This window comes from Diceros bicornis, chromosome 11 (genome assembly GCF_020826845.1).
Source record: "Diceros bicornis minor isolate mBicDic1 chromosome 11, mDicBic1.mat.cur, whole genome shotgun sequence".
Taxonomy (NCBI): Eukaryota; Metazoa; Chordata; class Mammalia; order Perissodactyla; family Rhinocerotidae; genus Diceros; species Diceros bicornis.
This window is the reverse complement of record NC_080750.1, coordinates 4,802,293-4,825,549: the sequence shown is the minus strand read 5'-3', so window position 1 is coordinate 4,825,549 and position 23,257 is coordinate 4,802,293. Positions and strand designations below refer to the sequence as shown.

General features: G+C 36.7%; 1 protein-coding gene and 1 pseudogene across 1 annotated transcript in view; one reads left to right on the top strand and one right to left on the bottom strand.

Annotated features, from left to right (window-relative positions):
* Positions 1-23,257, top strand: part of COL25A1 (collagen type XXV alpha 1 chain) — a 440,619-nt gene that overhangs the window by 10,083 nt on the left and 407,279 nt on the right. The gene's annotated exons all lie outside the window — the stretch shown is intronic.
* Positions 11,293-12,149, bottom strand: LOC131411217 (small ribosomal subunit protein eS1-like; annotated as a pseudogene).

Sequence of the window (23,257 nt, the reverse complement as noted above, 5' to 3'; positions counted from 1 at the left end):
TTGAGGTATCTCCAAAGAACCTCAGGACTCCGTAGGATACTGTTAGAAAATGACTGAGGGGCCAGTTCCCAGTGTGATCCCAGCTCCTGTGTCCAGAGATGCCATGTATTGTCAACACAGTATACTCATCTCCAGAGTTCTGTAACTAGAAGCTTTACTAGGAATGAGGGAAGCAAAATTATTTATTAAAATGAATGGAATCCAGAAATGACTATTAATATAATATTGTTCTTTAATGGGTTGTAACAGTCCGGCAAAGGTGCTGTAGTCATCCAGTAGCACTGGAAAGTGAGGAGAATGCACTGTGCAGCTGAGCATGGTCCTATTCTTCAGGAAAGCGATGTCTCACAGAATCCTTTTTCTTAAAGTCACTTATTTTTCTTTTTGCTGGGAAAGATTCGCCCTGAGCTAACATCTGTTGCCAATCTTCCTCTCTCTTTTTTTCTCCTCCCCAAGTTTTAATAGTTGAGTATTCTAGTTTTAAGTCCCCCTAGTTCTTCTGTCTGAGCCACCGCCACAGCATGGCTACTGACAGACGAGTAGTGTGGTTCTGTGCCCTGGAACCGAACCCGGACCGCCAGAGCGGAGCATGCCGATCTTTAACCACTAGGCCATCAGGGCTAGCTCATTACTTATTTTTCCTCTTCAAGTCACAATATTGTCCTTGTTTTTTATGAGTTTTCTGTGTTTTTTCAAATTTCTTCCTTTATATTTTTACTTACTGTTTAATTCTAGATATTAATATGGGGTTTTATCACCAAGTTACAGCAATCCATTGCCTTTTTTATATATTTATTTAAAACAATTGATTTTTAACTAATAGTTAATACTTAGTTTGCAAAGTGATATATGAAAATAGCTACCCCCAAGTTATATTGTTTATAGAATATTTATATTGTGAAAAAGTTGTTATTAAAATGCTTCTATGATCTTTGAGACTTTCTTACTTGATCTGATTCTTATTTGTGTTAAACTGGTGATGCGTATGTATTGAAATTTAAATTGAGAGTATGATGAGAATATATGAATTGTGCATCTGTGTTTAAATAATAATAGGAAAAATCTTCAGGAATTAACAATATTTTAGCCAATATTGAATAATATGTATAGTACATTTCAGAGAGCAAGTGTAGATCTGGGTACAGCATACTGTAATAATACTGCAAAAGGGAATTTGAGAGACAGTACTCTGCCTGCCACGGAAATGAATGCCCACTGTTGTCAGCAGTGCTGTTTCCCGTATGAGTCGCTGGTTGTGGACAGTAGTTTGGCTGAGGGTGACACCTTCCTCAATTGTGTTATTAGATAGATAATAGAATGACACAGCAGCTATAGAAGTTATTGAGCTTTGGTGAGCAATTTATAGTCTCAAACTGTGGACTTCCAGGAAGTCTGGAAGAGAAAAATAACTTTTCTTTTTTTAACTACTGTAGTTACTTTGTCTTTTGAGAGAAGACAATTATCGGTAAAGCAGCAAAGGTAGGAATGCTGACCAAGTACTGAAGGCTGGAAAGATCGTAAATGCCAGCCAGAGCTATTAGAAACTGCAAAAGAGACATTTAACCAAACAGACCGTATCCCTTAGATTTACTTCCAAAACCCTATAGATATACTGACAACTTCCCAGGATCTTAAGCAGCCAACCTGACAGTGTGTCATAGGACTACTATACAGGTTATGCGTCTGGAAGTTTTTAATAAAGAAAACTCTAGCATTGAGAAATTACACCGTAAAGAAACCAGGGCTCTTATGTTCTTGTCTATAGTTTCTTTCCATGCAAAGTTATTTAATGCTCTAAATTTTAGCCACTTCTGAGGATACTTTCCTGAATATTGGTTTGGTTCTGCAATCAAGTGCTGTGTGAGAAATGCTATGTGTTGATGGTAAAATTTATGTTACCATTTTTGGACTATTAAAAAAAGTTAATTATTTTTATGGCAAAAAATATCCTTGAATTGAGAGGTCTGAGGTGTATTTTCTGTTTTCTCTGTGTGAGCCCATGACACCTTAGACTCAGAATGTATTTTATTCTTTTAAGCCTTCATCTGAGCAAAAAACCCTTGCTTCCAGTATCAATCCTCAAGAAGAAATCCTGGACAGAGGAATTTTATAATCATCACATTTATCCTCTATCTATGCATCTCATACATCATTTTTCTCACCATTTTCAATTTTTGACAAGGCTTCACTTTTGTTTAATTGTAGTCATATGCCGCTAACATTTTGAATATTCACACGGCTTTTGCAGTTATAGGATGTGATGAGATTAATCATGTTCATTGAACTCCTGAAAACCAAGAGTGAATGCAGCGAACACACCCGTAGACGGAGAAATGATGCTCTGTCAGGCTCTTGATGAGCAAACATTGTCCTAATTCGGTGTGTTATTGACGAACAGAGTGGACGGGATTGTCTTTGGGATGCAGCCATGTATTTACGAAACTACAAAAACAGAGATCTTCTCTACTCTTAAGTAAGAACTCCCATTCTAGTCAGGCCATTCTCTTTTCTGTCCTCCCTGCCCTTCTCCAGCACGAATGGAAACACTGTTTCCCCTCCATCCTATTGAGGACACTCTATCTGGCTTACTGGTCGCCTCTAATTTGATCAGTCAGGCGCTTCATCACCCTTAGGTCCCGAAAGCTCTGGCCTTTCCTGGGCAATAGCTATACTTATGATTAAATCCAGCAGCATAACTAAGAAAACATTACTGGTAAATATCAATACTTCTCCCAAATTTCAAAAAGTAACTAACTGTTTTCTCAAAAATTACTATTAAAAGATAATTTTCAAAAAAGGTAAAATCTTGACTTTCATACAAATATAAAACGAACATGTGTTAAAGATTTTGCTTAATCACTAAAGAAGTCACTGGTAAGATGTTATAACCAGTTCAAATGAGAATTTAGACAGACACATTTATAGTTCCAGAATATTGAGATCATTGTATACATGGAGACACAACTGGACTTTTCCACAGTGAGGGAGGGAGGTTAGTTGCACTCAGTCAGAAAGAAGTTGCATGTCTATAGATAAGAGTTATTTTGCTTTGCTCTCTGTTATCTACAACTTACAGAGTTTTAAAATAGCTTCCACAGCATCAGAATCAGATAAGCGGGAAGGTGTGTTCTAGACAATGCTTGGTTTTCCATGAAGCAAGTATTTTCCCGACGTTACTAAAGCAACTACACAGGAAAAAATTCTTTAGGTAAGCAGAATTTTTTTTTTGTTTTTGCTCTTCAGTGTAGTCATGGTTACTATTCTGTCTCTCCTTCCATGATCCTATCTTATGGGTTATGTGGTACTTAATTTTCTTATTGTTGCTAAAATTAGTTATTTAAAGGACACTGCCTTTCAGTTTGGCTTTATCCACTTTATATGCTAGACCCATGGGGATGGTGCTGATTGCTATGCCTGTGTTACTGGTGTGATTTACGTAGGTGGCCTTTAAAATCGTAACACTGACAATTTGTTTAAGGTAGAGGCCACTTTGGGAGACGCAGCTTCCTGTATTTCTATATCAATGAGTAGTTCCACTGACGTTAAAGAGTTGCTGACCTTGCCCTTGTGTTTTGGGATATTATGGCCAAGCCATTACATTATTTACATAGGCCACGTTCCCCTGATGTGAGCGTGTGGGTGCCTCTTTGTGCTATTATTTTGGCAATGCTGTCTTTGATTTCAGATATCATATCTACTGGTCTGGCTGTTCCTTGGACGCTTTCATCCAGGGCCCCTTATGTTCATTCATGCTTTAGACAAGGTGTCTTTAGTCCATCCTTCTAAGGTTGACTTGCCAGTTCTCCATCAGTTACCTCTCCTATCGGCCTCTGCCTTGTTTGATCTCTCTCTACCACTACCTGCCCAGAATGTTCACTTTACTAGCACCCCAAACAGCTCAGCCCTCACCTGCTCAGGTATATGGATGCTCTTCTCTCCTCCTACCTGTTTCAGTTGCTGCCACCTTTTGTCTGAGCCCACTGGATTTTGGGAGAGAAATGGCTGAAGCTAGATAATGGCCTTGGCTATACATTCTAGGAAGAAAGTCTGTCAGAATGGGGGCTGAAGGCGAGAGGGATACATTGAAACTACACAGTGATTGGGGGGTGTTGTAGGGAAATATTTACCTTCATTCAGAAGCAGTTTGTGTTCTGGTAGTCTCATATTACTAGGTAGAGGAGAGAGTTAATTATAAATTTAATTTTAGATATTAGTATCTAAAAATTATATATTGTGGGTGGTAAGTGACCTCTGCTATTACCTAACTCAACTATGGCAGAAGTGGAAAGGTCATCTGTATTGCAGTCTTTTAAAAATCTTTTTATTTAATTAACTAATAAAAATTTATTGCGATTTATTGTGGACAAGACCCTGTGCCTTATGTCTTACTATTTAAACAAAGAAGTAGATTGCTAAGCTCTCGTGAAGGAATAATGGTGTCAGGTGTGTAGACCAAAGACTGCAAGAGAAGGAAAAGCTGTGAAAGAGAGCCTGTAGCCAACAGTGTCCAGTTTTAATGGATTTAAAACTACAGTGATTGGTATTTGAACTTCTAATTCCCGTTCATTTACTTTTCACAATTTCAAAAATAGCAACATGTTATTGGAGAAGTTGGTATTTGAATTTTTTTTTTAACTTTTTTCTAGAAAATTGAAAAGTTCTCTCATGAGTATTGTGATACTTTGCAGAAATGCTGGTGACACACCAATGAGAAGGTTTGTCTGAAGGTAAATTATCTCTGTCAGTTGTTAGGTCAAGTGTGACATCTTTAACCCCTCCCCCGGCTACCTTCCATGGCAGTTATTTTTAAGGAGACTTGCAGGCTCTCTTGAAGGTCAGTTCAGATTCTGTGGCCACGTTTTCTAGTGAAGACAGACTCTCTTGGATTATAAAGAGCAGAGATCCACTCAGGTGACCTTAGATGACAGTGGTGCAGGGATTCTCAGCTTTGTCACTGTTGACATTTTGGGCTGGGTAATTCTTTGTTGTGGGGGTGTCCTGTGCATTGAGGAGGCTGAGCAGCATCCCTGGCCTCTACTCTCTAGATACAAGTTGCACCCCTCAGTTTCCACAACCAAAAATGTCTCTAAACATTGCCAAATGTCCCCTAGGGGTCAAAATCACCCCCAGTCGAGAAGTTTTCTTTTAAGGATACCCAGTGAATAAGGAAGGCAGGAATATCAGCTCTGCAGCTGGTCCCTCTGGAAGAACAGGAGATGGAGGGTGGTCAGAACAGTTAGGATCTGGTATTATCATCCTCTCAGCAGGAGGCATCCAGAGAGGGGCCCTCTGGGGTTAAGAATTTCTGCGGCTGCTTTTGTCAAGGCTGCTATCTCCTCTCTCTGGCGCGGCTGCTTCTCTTTTTTGCCTTGGGGTCCAGATGCTGCTCAAGGTCGGCCTCTTTGTGTTTGATTACAGCATCATTGTTATTTTTATTAAAATAATATGTGCATGTGAAAAAAAATGCAAATATCTGTGTTAAAATGGTGGACAATATCTCTCCGCAGAGGCGACTAGTGTTATTAGTTTGTTGTATATCTTCCCAACACAAATTGACTTACATCATTCTTTTTAAAGGCTGTAGAGTATTCTATTGTATAAATGCACCACAAGTTATTCAGTAAGAAGGCAGATCACTTTTGAAAGTTCGGATCCTGCTTCCGATTCCTGGGTTTCCTTTTTCCTGAGGAAGTTTGCTTTGATTCCTACTTCTGTTCCACACAAACTGAAGCTGTATATGTGGGAGCTTCATAAATACTTGTTGACTAAATATGTTGCCGATGTGATGTGCTGATGATAAATATTTAGCAACCGCTCTCAAAAAAAAAAAAAAAAAAGAGCCCTGATTTGCAGCATTTGCAGATTTTCGGAGTGTAAATATCCCACTAGGGTCGATTTCAGGTTATCAGAGTGATTTTAGGAAGTGATACGTTTAAGTGTTTATTAGCTTTGTTTTTAATATAGTTTATTTCATTGTAAGTTTATATGAATTTTAATAATGACTGTGTTTATCAATGGGCTTGCAAAATCCCAAACGTTGAGCCATCCGCTCTCCTGAGGCAGCTTCCAGCTCCTGCCAGTGCTGGTGTCCCTGATCCCATGTAGAGGGTACTGCGCTGTTCTTGATAATGTTGTCTCCAAATGGTCATGCCTCCTCTGGTAGTATTTTAGAATCTCAGTGTTGGGAGGGTCTTTCCAGGTTATCTAGACTTACAGTGCATCTGGCTTGAATCCCCTCAGTGACATTCTGGCTAAATTATGATTATCTCTCGACGAGGCCATTCAGTCTTGGGACTGGTTTGTTAAAAAGGCTTCTTTTTGTTAGGTTGAAATTCATCTATTATGGGCATTCACCATTTGTTTCTGTACACTATCCCCAACCTACATCATAAAAGATAAATCGAATACCTCTGTAGTATGATAACTTTTCCAATATTTGAAATCACCTATTATATTTTCTATTGATGTCTTTATGCTTCCTGTTGACCCTTAGCTCATTCAGGTGTTCCAGTTTGTCTACTTCTTTCTTCAAGTGTTGCACATTGATCTGAATAAAGCTGCAACGGGGCTTGACAGGCATATACGAGAGAGAGAAGAAAACTTCCCTGCTTCTAGATGCTATGCTACTAACCAATATAGCCTAAAATTACAATAATTTTCTTGCTGGTCCTGTAATTCTATTGACTGACATTGAGTTTAGAGTTGATGAAAACCCCTGAATATTTTTCAAATATGCTGCTGTTAAGTCCTACCTTCCACTCTTGATTGTACAGTTTTTTCAGTAAATTCTTTTGGAGGGAGGAGGCAAGTCAAGACTTTGTATTTATTTTCACCTGTTTTTATAGAACCCAACTTCAGCATTGTCAGGATTTGTTGGGATCGTGATTCTTTTGATAACTTTCCAACTCCTCTTGGCTTCATAGGATTTGGAAGTCTGGTGAACTGCCCAGCAGTGTTTTCCTCTGATTCTGTGGTGAAATGCCTGGGCACGAGAGTTCAGGACGGAGCCCGCTGGCTTCCTACGGGTCTCTCCCAGTTGGTTGCAGTCAATCTACTGATGAGCAGCTTGCAATTGTCTTTCTACCAGCGGTCCATCCACTCAGTTGTCCTTCGTGTATTGCAGTGCGTCTAGATGTGTTCCTCAGACCACTGTTTCTTTCTCATGTTAACAGGTGCCCTGAGGAAGAAAGTTTTCAAGAGGAATTATAGGCACACTGGGTTAAACAAATATAGGTAGATTTATTTACTGTAGGATTTGTGTATGGTGAATCTCCAAAATGGGGAATATAATGTATCAGTTTTAAACTTTTGTGGTCATGGAACACTTTTTTCCTTTTAGATAAAATAATACTTCTAAGGGCAAATGGTTCTGTAGGTTGATAAATGTTTTCCACCAGAGCAAAATATAGAGAAGTAATTTGGAAGTTTTCAGAACTGTAGCTGAGATTGTCCAAGGTTAGTTAGGAAAGTGGCTCCCAATGTGCAGAAGTAGAGCTTCATGAGTCGTAGAAAGGAGGAGACGGAGGAGAAGGAGGATGACGCACAGTGTAGCTGGCGATACTCCAGGGAGGACTGACTTCTCAAGCCAGAGGCAAACTCAAATGCAGGCAGGTAACGTGTGATGTTTATTAGAGAGGATATCCTGTCATCAGATTGGAGTGTAAGACCCACCTACAAGCACACAAATAATTTTTTAAAACACTTCGCCAAACAAAGCAGATCTTTGGGTGTTATTTAGTGTGGTCTAAAGGCTGAACTTGATGATAGCAGCTGCCTAACTCAACTAAACACAGAAGAACTCCTTTCAGTTTTGGAGAAAAATTGAATAACATATATCTTATATAAACTTCTTCCTTTTCAATACAATTATCTTGGCTAGGTAATGCTGTTTAGTTTTCTTTGTGACACATTTCAGAGTATGCAGACTGTTCTTATGTTGACTTAGAATATTATAATATTTATATTTCCTTAAAAATATGAGCTTCGTACTTTGTTTCTTTAATGCTCCAGCATGGGTAGAAAAATAATAATAGAACTTAAATAGTAAGTAGACATAATTAGGTACAATAAGTATTTAAGTTATATAAAAGCTTTTTATGTAGCGTGTGAATCATGTAACCTAATAATATATAGCTCAAATGAATGTTCTCAGGACATCAAAGGTACATCAGCAAACTTAAAATTTTTTTCTTATAAGGATGGGAAAAAATAGTTTCTTCTAAAGGTAGTACACAGTCTTTGTAAAACCATGTTAAAACTGTATATGATATTCATATGGATTTCCTATAATTTAGCAATTTCTCCTTTTGTCATCAGATTATTTTTAATGCTTTTCTAAATAACTCTACAGTGAATAATCTGATATATAAGTCTTTGTGTGCATCGCTGATAGTTACCTATAAGTGGAGTTAGTGATTTAAACGTTGTGGACATTTGTACACCCGTAATGCATGCAGTGAAACTGCACAGTAGAAAGTGAGTAGAAGTGCTGTCTCCTGGCACCGCTGCTGGCACCGCAGGGAACTCTTGAAGGGGCGTGATATAACTGTAGTATAAGAAATTATCAAATGATCTTTAAGAATATTTGAAACCGTTCTTGATTCTCGAGTTAAGTGAAATCTTAGAATTCCTTCCAAAGTCTGTTCATTTTTTCACCTGTTAGCTCAAATCAGTAATGTTTTAGTGGGTACAGTCTCTTTTTTCTCTCTCATTTAATGCAGCAACGTTAGTTATTTTCCACTTCTGGCTTCTGGTTCAGTTTTTGTGCTGTAGAGGGTGAAAATATTGTAGCCTTCTAGGTACAAAAGAGTATTCTGATTATAATAATCTTTCTTGAAGCGCTTTTGCTATTCTTGAAGTTTTATCCTGAAGGCTTTGCAGAAACTTTGGTTTCTGTTACTCTTATTCATTGGAGAGATGGATTAAAACCCACCGAGAAATCCATCAACATTCTACTGCGTTTTTTGGAGTAGCTGAAGAATTGCTTAGTATGAACTTTAGTGTTCATATAAAAACACGATTTCATTGAGAGATGAACTAGTTTCAAAAACATGCTTGAAGCAAAAATATAATTTAGCTGTGTGTGACTCATCAGTTTCCCCACAGATTGGTTTTCTGTTGCCTGCAGAATGGCATATTGACATACCCCATAAGCCCAGCTAGGAGAATTTATGGCTATATTAATGACAGTACATTTGACTGTAACTTAGAACAGTCTCTGTTCTAGGAGTTTTCAAGGACGTGAAGTGTTTTCAAGGAAGAAAGTTATAGTAGAGTGACTAGCAAATGTGCTTCTGTAGCTGTAAAATAGAGCTATAGTCTTAAAAAGAAAACACCTTCTGTAGCTCTGTTTGCTTGAGCATTGCTCTTTGTTAACTAGCTGAATATAATCTTTTAAATCAGTTTTCTTGGAAATAACCAGATTAATAGCCATTCAAGCACTTGGAAGTGGTTTTTCCTGTCCTGTCCTTGAATTCTATTGAGCTTCCTGCATGTAAAATATGGTTTTGAGTAGATTATTAGTAGTTAACAAGCATTAGGTTGTCCCTTTAGGTCACAACCGGCTCATACCCAGGTGCCTTCTAGAATGCACCATCTGGCCACCTCAGCATTCTACCTGTGGTTCGAGACGGGGAGTGCTGGTCCTTATTTGCAAAATTAGAGTTTCTACTGTTTGATTAACAAGGAACATAAAATGTCAAAATAATTTCTCTTCCCATCCCTCCTACTTTTTAAAATACCTTATTTATTTGGAATCTAGGTTTTCTTTATTTTTTTGGAAAAGAGGGGAATTTAAAAAATATGGCAAGCTGACGTTGGGGATTTGTTCAAGATCGCAATTTTCAGAGCTTGACATAAAGTCAGTTCATAGCAACCTCTTACACTCTATAGTTGCTCGATTGCATTCTTGATAAGCGAAGAAAAGTTAAACAATGTCCTGAAAAGTTTTAGGTTTTTTCCAGCTTTATTGAGGTATGATTGATTAAAAAAATTGCATATATTCAGGTTGTACGATGTGATTTTTTTTGAAAGTGTACAATATGATGATTTAATATACATACACATTGTGAAATATTGCAATCAAGTTAATTAATAGTTTTAGTTTTAATTGTAATTTTGCTCTTTGAAAACTAGTGAATGATGACTATTATATAATAATTCGTAGATAACTATATTTATTCAGAAGAGCCCTTTTGTATATCATTTTTGATAAAAGTGGGGCTTATTCTCTTATGGATAAATACTATAAAATGTTTTCTTGTACTCTCTCAATTAATTAATTAGTTTCTTTTCCTATTTAATATCCAAGTCTAACATTTTCCTATATATACTTTCTTTATCTATCTATATATTTATATCTATAGTTGTATATGTGTGTGTTTTGTTGAACTGTTTGAATGTAAGTTGTAGACATTATGACATTTCACCACTAAATATTTCAGCCTAAATTTTTTAGGAATAAAGATATGATCACAATACTGTTATCATACCTAAGAAAATTCATAATTTCCTAATGTCATCTAATATCCATATATTATATTTGAATTTCTCAAATTATCTCGAGAAACTCCTTTTTTTTAAGGAGTCAAAGTTTCTTGATTTTTTAAAATATTAACCTATTTTTTTAAATTATAAAAATAGTATACTTCCATTAAACAAAAATCTTCAGAAATGGCAAAAATATAAAGAACCAATGCAAAACAACTCATAATCCAGAGACAGACCTTATATTGTATATTAGGCCCATATTTTATATATAGATTTATACCCTACTCTTTCGTATTAATAATATAGTATAAAAATATTTATTCTAAACTATTCTATGTTTTGAAAGTTAATATTATGGAAATATTATAATTCTTTCAAATATTTCCTTGTTGTATGTTAGAGCAATTCCAATTTTTTTCCTGTTAAAATAATGCCATGATGAACATTGTTCCACACTGAGAATATCTTTTCTAGCTAACTTTTTCCCCCCAAACCAAAATCAATTCGAGATTTGTGCATTGCATTTGGTTGCTGTGTTTCTTTAGTTCCTCTTAGGGTAGAAGATTTTCTTCCCTGATTTTTTTAAATGACGAACTTTTTGAAGATACCAGGCCAGTTGTCTTGTAGAATGTCCCATGTCCCAAATTTATCTATTTGTTTGTGCTTGGTGTTATTTCACTTGTTCCTCTATTTCTTTTGTTGCCTGTAAGCCTTTTTTACATGTAAGACTTTTTATTTGTACCATTAAAAGTCTGAATTCTTTTAATGTCTAATTCTTTTAAAAGTCTAATTCTTTTAATTCTTTTAAACAGATTCTTGGACTGTTGGCTCATATCCATCAGCTCATTCAATATTAGTACCTGTCTCATCCCCAGTAGCTTTTCCAAAACTTCTATTTCACCATGAAGCTCTGTGAGTTTTCCTCATTCAAACTTGGGCTTCTTCAACATTTTTACTTTTCTAACAAAGATATCATGAAGCAGATAAATAGATTGGGAAGGCTTTTCTGTGTTTTTTCCAATGCTATCTGGAATCAGTTTATTGACCACTTCTTTCAAGTCATTTGTCTGCACCTCTCGCATCATGATTTCCATCATTTTCTTCCAGATATGGCAGACCTGATGGTGCTGAGCATAAGAGATCTTCTGAATCTGATTGTTTCGCTTTTTAGTAAAATCAGCACGGAACAGATAAAGTAAATAACTGTTGGTAGGTGGTCATGACATCAACATGAGCTTCACTCATGGTCCGCCAATTTTTGACCATGGAGTTCATTTTGTGCTGGTAAAATCCATGCCATGGAAGTTAGTCAGGCAGTTTTTTCCCTGAACATCCTCAGTAATTAGCTTGGATTTTCTACATGCAACTTCATCATTCTGCAGGTCAGCAAAGCTCGCTTCAAAAACATGACCTTTGAGGCCATCAGATGCAAGTGTGGTTCCTTGAGTTCTTGTGACTGGTGTTTTCCAGATATTTCTCATGTTGAACACAGCTGTTGCTTTCACGTCGTGCCAGTCTTTCTTAGAAAAGGGACCAACCACTTTCTGCTTGCTTCCCTTTGCGCTGCCTTTTGTAAGGCACTGTTTTTGCTGACCCGGGTGCTGCTCAGAGAGCCAGCATGGTGTATTTCCTATAACCTTGGTAAGATTCAGGTTAAACATTTTGGCAAGAATATTTTATAGGTGATACTGTTTTACCCTTTGATGCTTTAACAACTGAATAGAAGTCCATTGAATGGATGTGTAATTTAAGAAATACTCTCAATGGATGGACATTAGGGTTGTTTCTTGTCTTAAAACCTCTTTTAAACATATAGTAATGCATTTTGGTGAAGAGCAGAGAATACTCAAAATTTGCTCATGTTTTCGTCTTCCTTGTTAAGTCCTGTTGAAATGCTTAATGTTTTTATGTTTTCTTTGGTCCTATAACACACCCAGAGAGGGAGCATGCACTTGTGTATGAAAGACACCAGTTTAAGACCAAGGCAAATCCTTGAATCTCAGTGTGATTATTGTTCAAGTTGTTAAAAGGATCATCACCAAATAGTGAAGGATTTTGCATTGGCTCTGGTCTGAAGGCTTCTGTGAGAACATGCTTGCTCTGAAACTGGGGTGCAGATCAGCTTAGGGAAGAGCCCCAGGAAACCCACTTCCTCATAAGAGGATGAAGACCCTTTGCTGGATCCTAGACTCTGCCCCATCTTTCATACCCTTAGGATCAGCAGATTGGGGTTTCTTTATTAGAGCTGACAGTTCATGCTTGTACCTTTAATTGTAGGATTTTCAGAACGGGTTTGGTCTGCAGAAAATCTGTTTTGTAAAGTATCTTTTATATTAGGTTATTTGCTTTTATACACTTTTTATTTTTCAAGAACTCATAGTTTGCTTCTAATTATAAGACAAGTAAATTTTTAAAAAAATCATAAAGTTCCTTTTTAATGGCTAAACACTAAATCAGTTGCATTCCTTAGTCCTTGACTGTGAAAATCTTATAGCTATAATTAAGGCAGAATTTGAAATTGAATATTAAATTAGTTGTAACAAATTGGAGGATTAGTTTACTTTCTTGAAAAAATCATTTGTCAAGAAAGAATTCTTCAAGGGAAGTGAACATCCTGTTCAGGCCACCAAATTCTTTGTGAACAGTATTGAAACTGGAAGGTGTTCCGTGGGGACACTATTCTTATTTTAACTGCATCATTAACAGAAGGCAATTTCTCACAATTAGCCAGACCTAAGCACTCAGTGTAGCATATTGTAAATTTTATAAGAAATGCATTTCTCATATATTTGGTAGTATCTTTAGTTCTTCAGAATACTGTAGGAGCTGGTAAATGGCCATTCAGCTTTATAAATATAACTTTCATAGGAAAAACTGTAAAACATTTCCCAAGGAATTATAGAACTCAATTCAATAAAAATTAATAGTTTAAGGTATACAGCCTTTTTCTTTGATGAAACTTCCAAATACTTCTTATTTTAATATACCATTTCAACATATAAGAAATATGAGTGCTAGACAGAGGATACAATCATGGTACATTTATAAAGCTACATAGTTGCATGCTGTCTGGCTAGTACGTTATACTGGGTTTGAAATTAAATAGATCAAGTTCTATTATTGTGCTGCAGAAAGGTGGCCTGAACTGATGTGCCGATTCAACTCAAGTTTGTTAAAATAATAGCACATACTGCAGTTATAGAAGTGAGAAAGAATATTCACATGAAAGTCATGGTGTAACACAATAATAATAAAATGTATTAATTGGGCCAGAAAACTCAAATATTGGACTGTAGAACAGAACCAGATACATAGAAATGCCATATAATCTAAATTCTCTAAAAGATTCCCAAGATATTTACTATTGAGTGAAATTTCTCTGTGATCTATGTGTTAATATTTTCAACAAAGACTCTTATTTGTTGTTTGAAATGTATGAAAAAACAGATTTTCTTGAGACAGTGTTTTGATATTTACCTGCAGGAAAATCCAAATTAGTTGCTATATACTTTGAGAAGAGACATTAAAAAAAATTCTGTTTCAAAACTGAAGACATCAGTAAGATGGTCCTCTCTCCCACGCTTGCCCCATTCTTGCCTCTTGTTTTTCAATCAGGCTAATTACTTGAATTGACTGCTTATAATCTTGGGCTTTTAAGAAAAGCTCTAAATTAGTATGAATGTGTGGATGATGATGGACAGGGATTCCTGTCTGTTTGGTTAAATACATTGATCATTGAGAAAACAGAGGTCCTAATCTCGTTGAAGTTTTGATCATCCTTTTCAGAAGCGTGGATAGAGGGATTCCAAGGAGAAGACTAAGGGAAACATATGATGCTGCATTAATAACACTGTTGTGCCTGGAACAGAGTAGGTAGTAATTCCATTGTGTGATGCACAGTTTGAACCAAGTGTGCAGTATTTTGTTTAGTTTTAAAGGAAATATTGCCAAACTAAAGCAGTTCTAGAGAACAGCAATGAGGATGAAAAGCATCTAGAAATTATCTTGTAGGAATAAGACCAGGAGAAAATGGGAACACTTACCTTGAAAAAGACAAGAGCTAGAGATGGTGGCAGTGATGTTAAGGAAAGCAGGGTAGCTGTCTTCAGATGTGTGGTGGATCATTTCTACTTAGCACCATAGGGTAGAACATGGATCTGGCATGGAAGTTTACAGGGAACAAGGCCCCCCCCACCCCTAACAAGGCTGTTTAAAAATGACTTTCTTTTGATGTGGTGGGCTCTCCATCATTGAGAGAGTTCAAGAATTGCAGTACAAATAGTTTTTAAGTGCCTAGTGTATGTCAAGCACTGTGTTAGATGTAGAAAATAATGTGACATAATCTTTATCCTTGACAGCTTATCATCTAGTAAGAGGAGACACACTGTTATAAGCATAATTAAATGTCATCAGTTCTATGAGAGCAGCATAGATGGAGGAGAAGAGCGAGCTAGGGAAGACTTTATAGGAGATGTTGTCTTTGATTTTAACATGGAACAATGCGTAGGTGGTTGCCCAGTGGTGGGAGGTGGAGAGGAAGGAAAATGCTCATGTGACTTCCTGTAAAAGACTTTGTAGAAAGGCTTTCTTCGCTTTGGCATCAGTGTGGTGGGTAGATAACCCCTGGGGCCTATTATAATTCTACAACTCTTGTAAAAAAATTTTACAGAGAAACCAAACATTGCACTCTATTCTTAATTTTGCCTGAGGTGGAATGGAAATGGTCATTTCTATTAATATTTCTTGTCTAAAGAGTGAAGGAGACAGAATCATTACAACTCCTTGGGAAAATGCCTGTTGGCATTTAAGAGTGCTTGTCTCCCAGCGAAGGCAGATTCGCTCTGCAAACCTCTCTTCTTCTCCCTCAGGCGCCTCCACACTTCCGTAGCTGACTACACTCACTGTTCTCTACTCTGTGTGGCAAGATGTGACAAAGAGAGTCACACATATCTCTGTCTTGCTTTGTGCCCGGACACACTAATCTTTTTGTTAGGCTATGGTTGGTCACCTCAGACTAAACCCCATGAAACCTCTGGGGAAGGGGGCTTGAGATGAACTTTTTGTGACAGCCAGCCATCAGTTCAAAGCCTGTGCAGTGTCAGGGTTGAAGGAAACTATAATGGTCTGTGAGAAGAGGCTCACAGGGGGTCCTTTTTCAGGGCCAAAGGACAGATGGTTTTCTCCACTTGAGATCGCGCACAATACACAATAGCTCCAGTACTTGCTTCCCACCCATGCTCCATGAACGCCTTCTCCATGATGGGAACATGCTCTATATAGACCCAGCAGGAGGACATTTACTCGTCGCTACTGTTCTTTTCAGCTGTCTCATTGGTAGGCTAGGACTGCCCTTTTGTGGAGTGACAAAAAAGGGATTTAGTAAAACATTGGCTCCATAAAGAGGGCCATTGTGTACACATGTACCTTCTGTGTAAAAACTAATTTGGTATTTTAAACACAATCAAAGGAAAGTTCAACAACCAATAACTCTGGGTCTCAATTATTTGTGGTAAAATATAATCAATGGTTTTTACTGTGCTAACACATACTGAAAATTTTCATAGAGAAAGTTAATCATCTGTGTATGATGTAAGAAGATACACAGTATAATGTTCCTAGACAATTTGTAAGTATTGTAACCACATGCTCTGCACTAGCTACTTAAATATCCATTATACCAGTTTTACTTGCTGAATTGAGTAATTATTTTCCAGTTACATATAGAATATGATTTTCCATTAATATTTTTGGGAGTTTTAAGTACTTAATTTCACTTAAAAAGAAAGAGATAGTTTTGTATACTTCTCTGAATTCTTAGCTATTTTTTTTAACAAAAATTAATTGGCAAGGTAATTTTTAGCATTTTAAGTGATTGCCTCTTTCCCCTAGGATATTTTGGCATATTTTCCACATGTTCAATTTTATTAATATAAAATATCAGATGAAACAATCTTTATTATGTATTCATTATATGGAAGACAATAATCTGCTTTCCATACTTGTCAACTAATTTGTGGAAATGATTTCTCCCTCTGTAAACCAGTCTAAAGCTAAAAAGAATAGCTGTTAAATTCATTAGAATCTTACTAAATTATGTTATTTTTCTTTTCATCTCTTTTTGTTGTTCCAAAATGGGGAATTTGAGATGAAAGTGATCTGTACACAGCAAACTAGGGTGCCTTTAATTAGAGAATCAGAAAAGTAGATTTTGAATTGAGTTTTGTTATCAAGATTTTTTTAATCAAAAAAATAAATGGGACATTTGATTGACGGGAAAATAAAAGATGCTTTGAAAAATTTGGGATCATGCAATGTATATACAAAGAAACATAACGTAATGCATGATTGAGTTTTAAAGTGAGTGGTACTGACTGTATGTGCTGTGAATTCAGAGGAAAGAGGGTATCCTGCTATGTGTCAGGTAATCCTGCTTTTTGCCACATAAAGAAGAAATGCTCTTTAAAAATCCTTTGGTTTATTTCCATAGTTTTTTTCACCGTTTACAATTGATCTCACATTAGTTATGTCATTTGATCTCTGCAGCAACCTGGACGGGAGATACGACAGGCATTACTTTCACAGTTTGCATATGAGGAAACCGAGACCCGGAGCTAATGCCACTTGCCTGAGATAGAGGTGTTAGCTTTTTCTTTTTCTGATTATTAGGATGGGTCTTCTGCTAATGCACAGAGTGATTATTTCCTTAAAATAGGATTGCTAATTCGCTGAGAAAGATCTTCTTTAGTACTTTTGATAATATTAGAGACCATTGGGTGAAACTTAATTTCTTTCAACCAACTAATTATATCTATTCGGAAGTAATAATCATATGAAAACGTATTATTTTGAAAACTTGGCATTTTATTATCTTTTGGCAAGCGAGAAATGCAAAGATTCAATTAATTTTCTGTATATTAGTGATTATTCAACGGCCCAGTTTGCTGATGCAGTTCGTTGCCAATTTGGGCCTTCCACGGGACTATATAAGACTCTGCATGACACTTAGCTAATTTGAGCTAAATTAAAATTTCAGTCATTGGCACATAGTTTAATAAAAAATTGGATATTTATTTCTTACATAATGAATTTACTTTTAGTTTAAAAATCTCATTACCTTTTATTGGAAGACTTCTTATTAATTCAGACAATTACTTTAATCTTGTTCTTGTATCAGTTGAGAATCTGGTAAACATGTAGCATTTTAGTGGGCTGATGGCTATGGGGGTTACAAAGGAAGTAATCAGTCCTACATGTGACATCTGACCCCTCTTCATCCTCTTTATCATGGACTTAGTTCAGATATCCTCCCTCTTCTCTCCCATTTTCCCTCCCCAGTTGGGCGTGTATTGGACGTTTCTAAAATGCAAATCTTATAGCATGCTTAAATACTTCCATTCACTCCCCATTGCTTTTAGGATGGAGCCTACTTGAGACAGTGCTTGGTACCCAGCCGCAGGAAGCCTTCACTCCCTCAGACGTGCTGGGTTCCTACTTTATGTCTCTGCTCCTCTGCCTGGAATGTTCTCCACTCTTGTTCTCTGCCTGGTAAATGCCTACCCGTCCTTCAAGTTTTCCTCAAATGTTAGTCCAGATGATAAGCCTCCACCCAGATCTTTCAGGCGTAGTTAGAAGTTGTACGAGGACTTGATATATCACTCTCATAGTAATACCTCTTTGCATCTCAGTTATTTATTTCAGTCTGTTCTACACAGTGCCTTGCTCATAGTACATGGTCGATATGCATTTGATGGAAAACCTCTGCTTTCAAAGAGCTTTATGAAGAGTTGTGAAACAGATGTAAATATCAGTGAACCCATATTACAAAGGAGATTATTTGACTAATCCTGGATAATGCTCTCATAATTACCTCTCTTTCTGCATCCTTTAAATAATGGAATTGGATTAAGTGATCTCCAAAGTATATTCTTGCTATGAAATTTGGCCAAGTAAGGGCAATAACAATTTGGTGTGTTTTAGTAATGGCCTGTAGAAAGTGGCAGTTCATTTGCACACCATTGCACACATTAATGAAATCCTTCATCCCTCTCTGTGATTTTATTGTGATACAGCTGGAAACAGGCTCCTGATTCTTACCTCAACTTTGCAGATATTTACAGAAGTACACTGCATGCCAAATTGAGTGAGAATTTCCTGAAAAAAGCATTTACGTTGAAAAAACATTGCTAGAATTTTGAGACGATTTGGGATTTTTTTTCTGCTAATTCTTTGCAAAAGTTTAGTATGAATGCTATAAAAGTTATAACTTTCTCCCCAGGTTCTCAGCCCCATCTCAAAATTTGAAGTAAAAAGGAAATCAGTATGAAAAATAACTATGGTGTCCAGGGTTGAAGTTTTTAATATGAAGAACTCCCTGGAAAGTGCTGGTCAGATTTCTCTTCTGCATAGTTCATAGCATGTAACTGGATGAATTACAGAGGCTTTGAAGGTGTAGGCCTCTGAAGAGCAGATCCAAGATGGTAGATGGGATTTTCACATTACTGTGAAGACAAGGTGGAAGTTGACATAGTTAGTCCCCCAGGAGCGCTTCATCACATCCGTGAAAGCGCTATATTCACCGAATTTATTTTAGCAAGGGAAAGACTATTCTCTTTAATAGCCACTTATTTAAGGCCAAAGAGAAAAGAAGGCCAGAGGAAATAATATAATTTTCAACTAGGTAAAAGAGAATTTAGTACACTTTAAAATTTGGCATTTTCTCTCTCAACTTCCTTTAACCACCAGCATTATTTTATTTGCCTTCATTAAATTTATGTTTTAGCTTTGCTTTTCTGTGTTATTAGGAATTTTGCATTTAAGTGTTTTTGAGTAAAAATAATAATAAAAAAGAAAAATAGCACTATGTACTAAATCAATGCAAAAAAAATGTTGGTTATTTTCCACTGAGGCAGCAGTGGTGGAGCCACTGGGCGTTGCTCAGGCTTGGGAAGCAGGTGGTGCCGGCCCTCATTCCGGCTCAGTTAGTTACCAACTGTTTGGGCTTGGGCAAATGACTTAAATCCTTCCAGCCTCAGTTTCCTCATCCATAAAATAGAAATATTAATGTCCATTAAGAATTAGAAACAATGTATAGTAGGCACTTAGGATATTGCTGGCACATAGGAAGTTATTCAATAAATGAAGTAAAGTAATTGTGCTGGCTAAGTCTTACATAATTACGGTCTTTAGATTCTAATTTGTGTTGAAAGAATTATGTGCCACAGATTTCCAGTGCCTAACTCAGGACCTGACACATGGCAGAGTCTCCATAAATATTTACTGAGTAAATGAACTAGTGTAATTTTGTGCAAAAAGGGCGTGGTTACGTATACCATTAGTGTCATGAGTATAAATATGAAATAGGGATAATTGAGGAAAAACTCAAGCGTGGAGAAGTAGCCAAGTGAATGAAATCCCTGAGCTGTGGAGGAGCAGGGGAAGGCTCCAAGAGAGGGACCTGCCCCTCGAGGCTTCACATGTTTATGTGGTGGGTCGGGGGCAGCAACAGGGAGGTAGCCGTGAAGGAGGGAACCAAGGGAAGCCTCCAGGTTGAGGAGGTGGTCTCCTCAGAAAGAGGGATTCTTCAGATCTCGGAGGCCAGGCAGCCTGTCCTTCTGTCGAGTCAACTCACATGTGTGGGGCCACCTTTCTGCTGAGCCTCGGGGCCTCTGGATTTGTCTCCCCTGAGCAGGGGAAGTGTCTTCTCTAGCCTTCGTGGTCATACATATTAGGTTCTCACGACTGGCCTGTAATCTTTTCTGTTTCATAAACAACAGTGTTAAATTAGTACGTCTTTGGCTCCACACATTTCATTTTAGAACATTTTGTTATTTTTGAATGGGTTACTCAGGTTCATTGAACAAGAGTAAAAAGATAAAAGAAGTCTTTTCCCCATCCCATCACTAAGCTAAACTGCTCATCTGTCCAGAAGAAATCACAGGAGCCTATCTCTGTGTCTTTTCAGAGATGGTCTATGCGTGCAAGTATGTGTGCTCCATATGCTTTATAAACTTGGATCATGGTATTCAGTTTCTAGTCTCACAACAGCAGTAATTTACAGCATAAAATATGTACAAGCATCATAATTAAGTGTGCATAAATACTTTCCCCAATTGTAACAATTTCCTGAAAAGAAAATAAAACAAAGAAAAAAGGAAAACACTCAAATAATTCCAGACACCCTTTGATCATCCAAATCACTTAATTTACATGCTATTGCCTGTGGTGAAAATAATGGTGCTTTCTTAAAACAATGTTCCCTTGGTAATATATTGCAGATAGTCACACTTTTCTTTTAAAAAATTTTCAAAATGAGTTTCAATGTGGCGATTTACTTGCAGTCCAGATTTTAGGGTATACTAAGTTCAGCATTTTAAAATTTAAAATTTTCCTGCAAATAATCTCTCCCACAATGCACAATTTTTCTGTACTAATGAAATGATTTTGATGACTGCGTGTCATAAGTAAGAAAAGACAATATGGGCTACATCCAAACCTCAGACAAAGTCAGATTTGATGAAAGGTCTTTAGGCTGTTTTATACCATGTTATCCATAAGGGAGATATATGAAGCCATACTGACTAAAGAAAAAAAAAATGAAGAGTTAAAATTTCTTGTTTGATTATTATGCTCAAAACATACAGTGTTTTGTTTAGTTTGAGCCAGGACATGGAACATTTTCTTTTCATTTGGTTATTTTCTAGTTTCTTTGATTTTTTTCTTTTTTATATCTCTAGATCTTTATGAATACAGTTGAATAGGAAAGAACATTTAATGTTTTAAACGTGAAAATGTCTTTATTTACTATGAGTTTGAGAAACTTTTATTCAATTAACAGGTAAATATGGGATTTAACTTGATTTATCGGGCCTTCTTATTTTGCCAGTTTTAGGAATGAGAATTTGTGCTTATATTTGTTACCAGTCATGCTAGACAAATGGAAATTTCTGACAGTATATTTGGAAAGGTGACTAAATTGACCATTTTTTAAAAACCCACAAAAAAACTCTGTCGACTTTTCCCATCTGGTTTTAAGAGCCATAGCTCAGCATTTGGGTTCATTAGCTTCTCCACCATGTGATTTAGGATGATCTCAGATTCCAGTGATGCAGTGTAATCTAATTAAGAAATAATGCAGGCTAAGCCTGGAGTGCACTAGTGAAGGCTCTCAGAGGACTCCCAAAAGGCTGACAGTACAAAAGTCCTGGGTTGAGTTTATAACTATAATTGCTACTTGGTTTTCGCTTGAAAGAAACATGTAATTCAACTGTGCAGAAAAAGATTTGTATCCACCTTTTTTATGTCAGTTTTTTTCTATAGTTGGAAATAATCTTTATCGTTTTTCCTAGAATGAATACTTTTTTAGATGGTGGTAATGGATGTAAACATTACAAACTGAGGAGGTCTTGCTGACTGGTCAGGAGGCAACCGTTTATTTGTGAAAGCTGGTCCCAGATTGTTAGTCCATTCTCCCTGGCCTCCATATCTTGATAAGTTTAGTGCTAACAACATAAACAATGTATAAAGTGAATTTTGGGGTCAATGGGCCCTCTTGAGGATGCTGGAAGTTACATTGGTTAAGGCATAAGCTTGATATTGGCATTCTTTCTTCAAACCACTCCATCGTCATGTGAAGATTTGTGAAGGTCGTTTATCTTCATCTCATTATTTCCAGAGAATAATTGGAGCTTCTTCACTTCCTCAGCGGCTCATCCATAACCTGACAAGCAAATAATAAAAATAATAGCTGACATTCATTATACCGAGTACCAATCATTGTTTTAAGTCTTTCTCATGTGTTATCTCAGTTAATCCTTACAACAACCTATTATCCCAGTTTTATAGATGGGATAACTGAGCCCCAAAGAGGTTAAATAACTTTCACATACCATGTAACTTTTAAAGTGAAGGTTAGCTCTCTTATTCCAGAGTTCAAGCTTTTAGCTCTTAACTATTACATCTATTACTCCTGAAGAGAAGACCCTATTACAAAAAGTGTTAGCAAAGGAGATGTTTGGAGGGAGTATCAGTAGCAGGAGGGATAGGTAGGGAGTAGAGAAGTGGCTGAGAGAAGAGAAGGACTGTGGAAAAGAGTTACATAAACATGAGAGGAACCCAGAGAAAGGGGTGCATTTACCGATATGGCTTGGTTGTAGCTTCTGTTGTTTTAAACATGTATACCAGTAAAATTTGTTACATTATTTAATTCTTTCCTTTTTTTAGGTTGACTTTCTGCATGCTTATCCTCTTAATGTTTCCAGTTTTTATAGTTATTTAGCAGGGAGATAATCAGAAAAAGCAGATCAACTGTTCTGAAAGTAAAATTTAGGAAGGTCTGGTGGTATGTAGCATTGGACCACAACAGTGGCTATTCTGGAGAAGAATCTTGACCCTGGTATTCTGAAGTTGTTACGTCTTTAATTCCTTATATAGTTCAAATGACATAAAAACACAAACACTTCCTGCTCCTCTTTAGTTTATGCTTTTATTACATAAAGAGAATACATGCAAGAATAGGTATTTATTGCCTTAATTATAAATTTATTTTAATGAAAAAAGTATAAGAAAAATTTCACTATTAATTAAAAAAAAATACTGAAGAGAAAGCATAGTCAATTTGTTTAAAGAAAGCAGTGCTGTTTAAAGTGTGCTCTGGCCTTCAGCTCAGAGTGTTTATTGCAGATATGACCCTTAGTCCAAGCTTTAGCCCATGCTGAATACTCTGCAGAGTCTCGGTTCTCTACTTGAATAGATAGGTTAATAGATTAGAGCA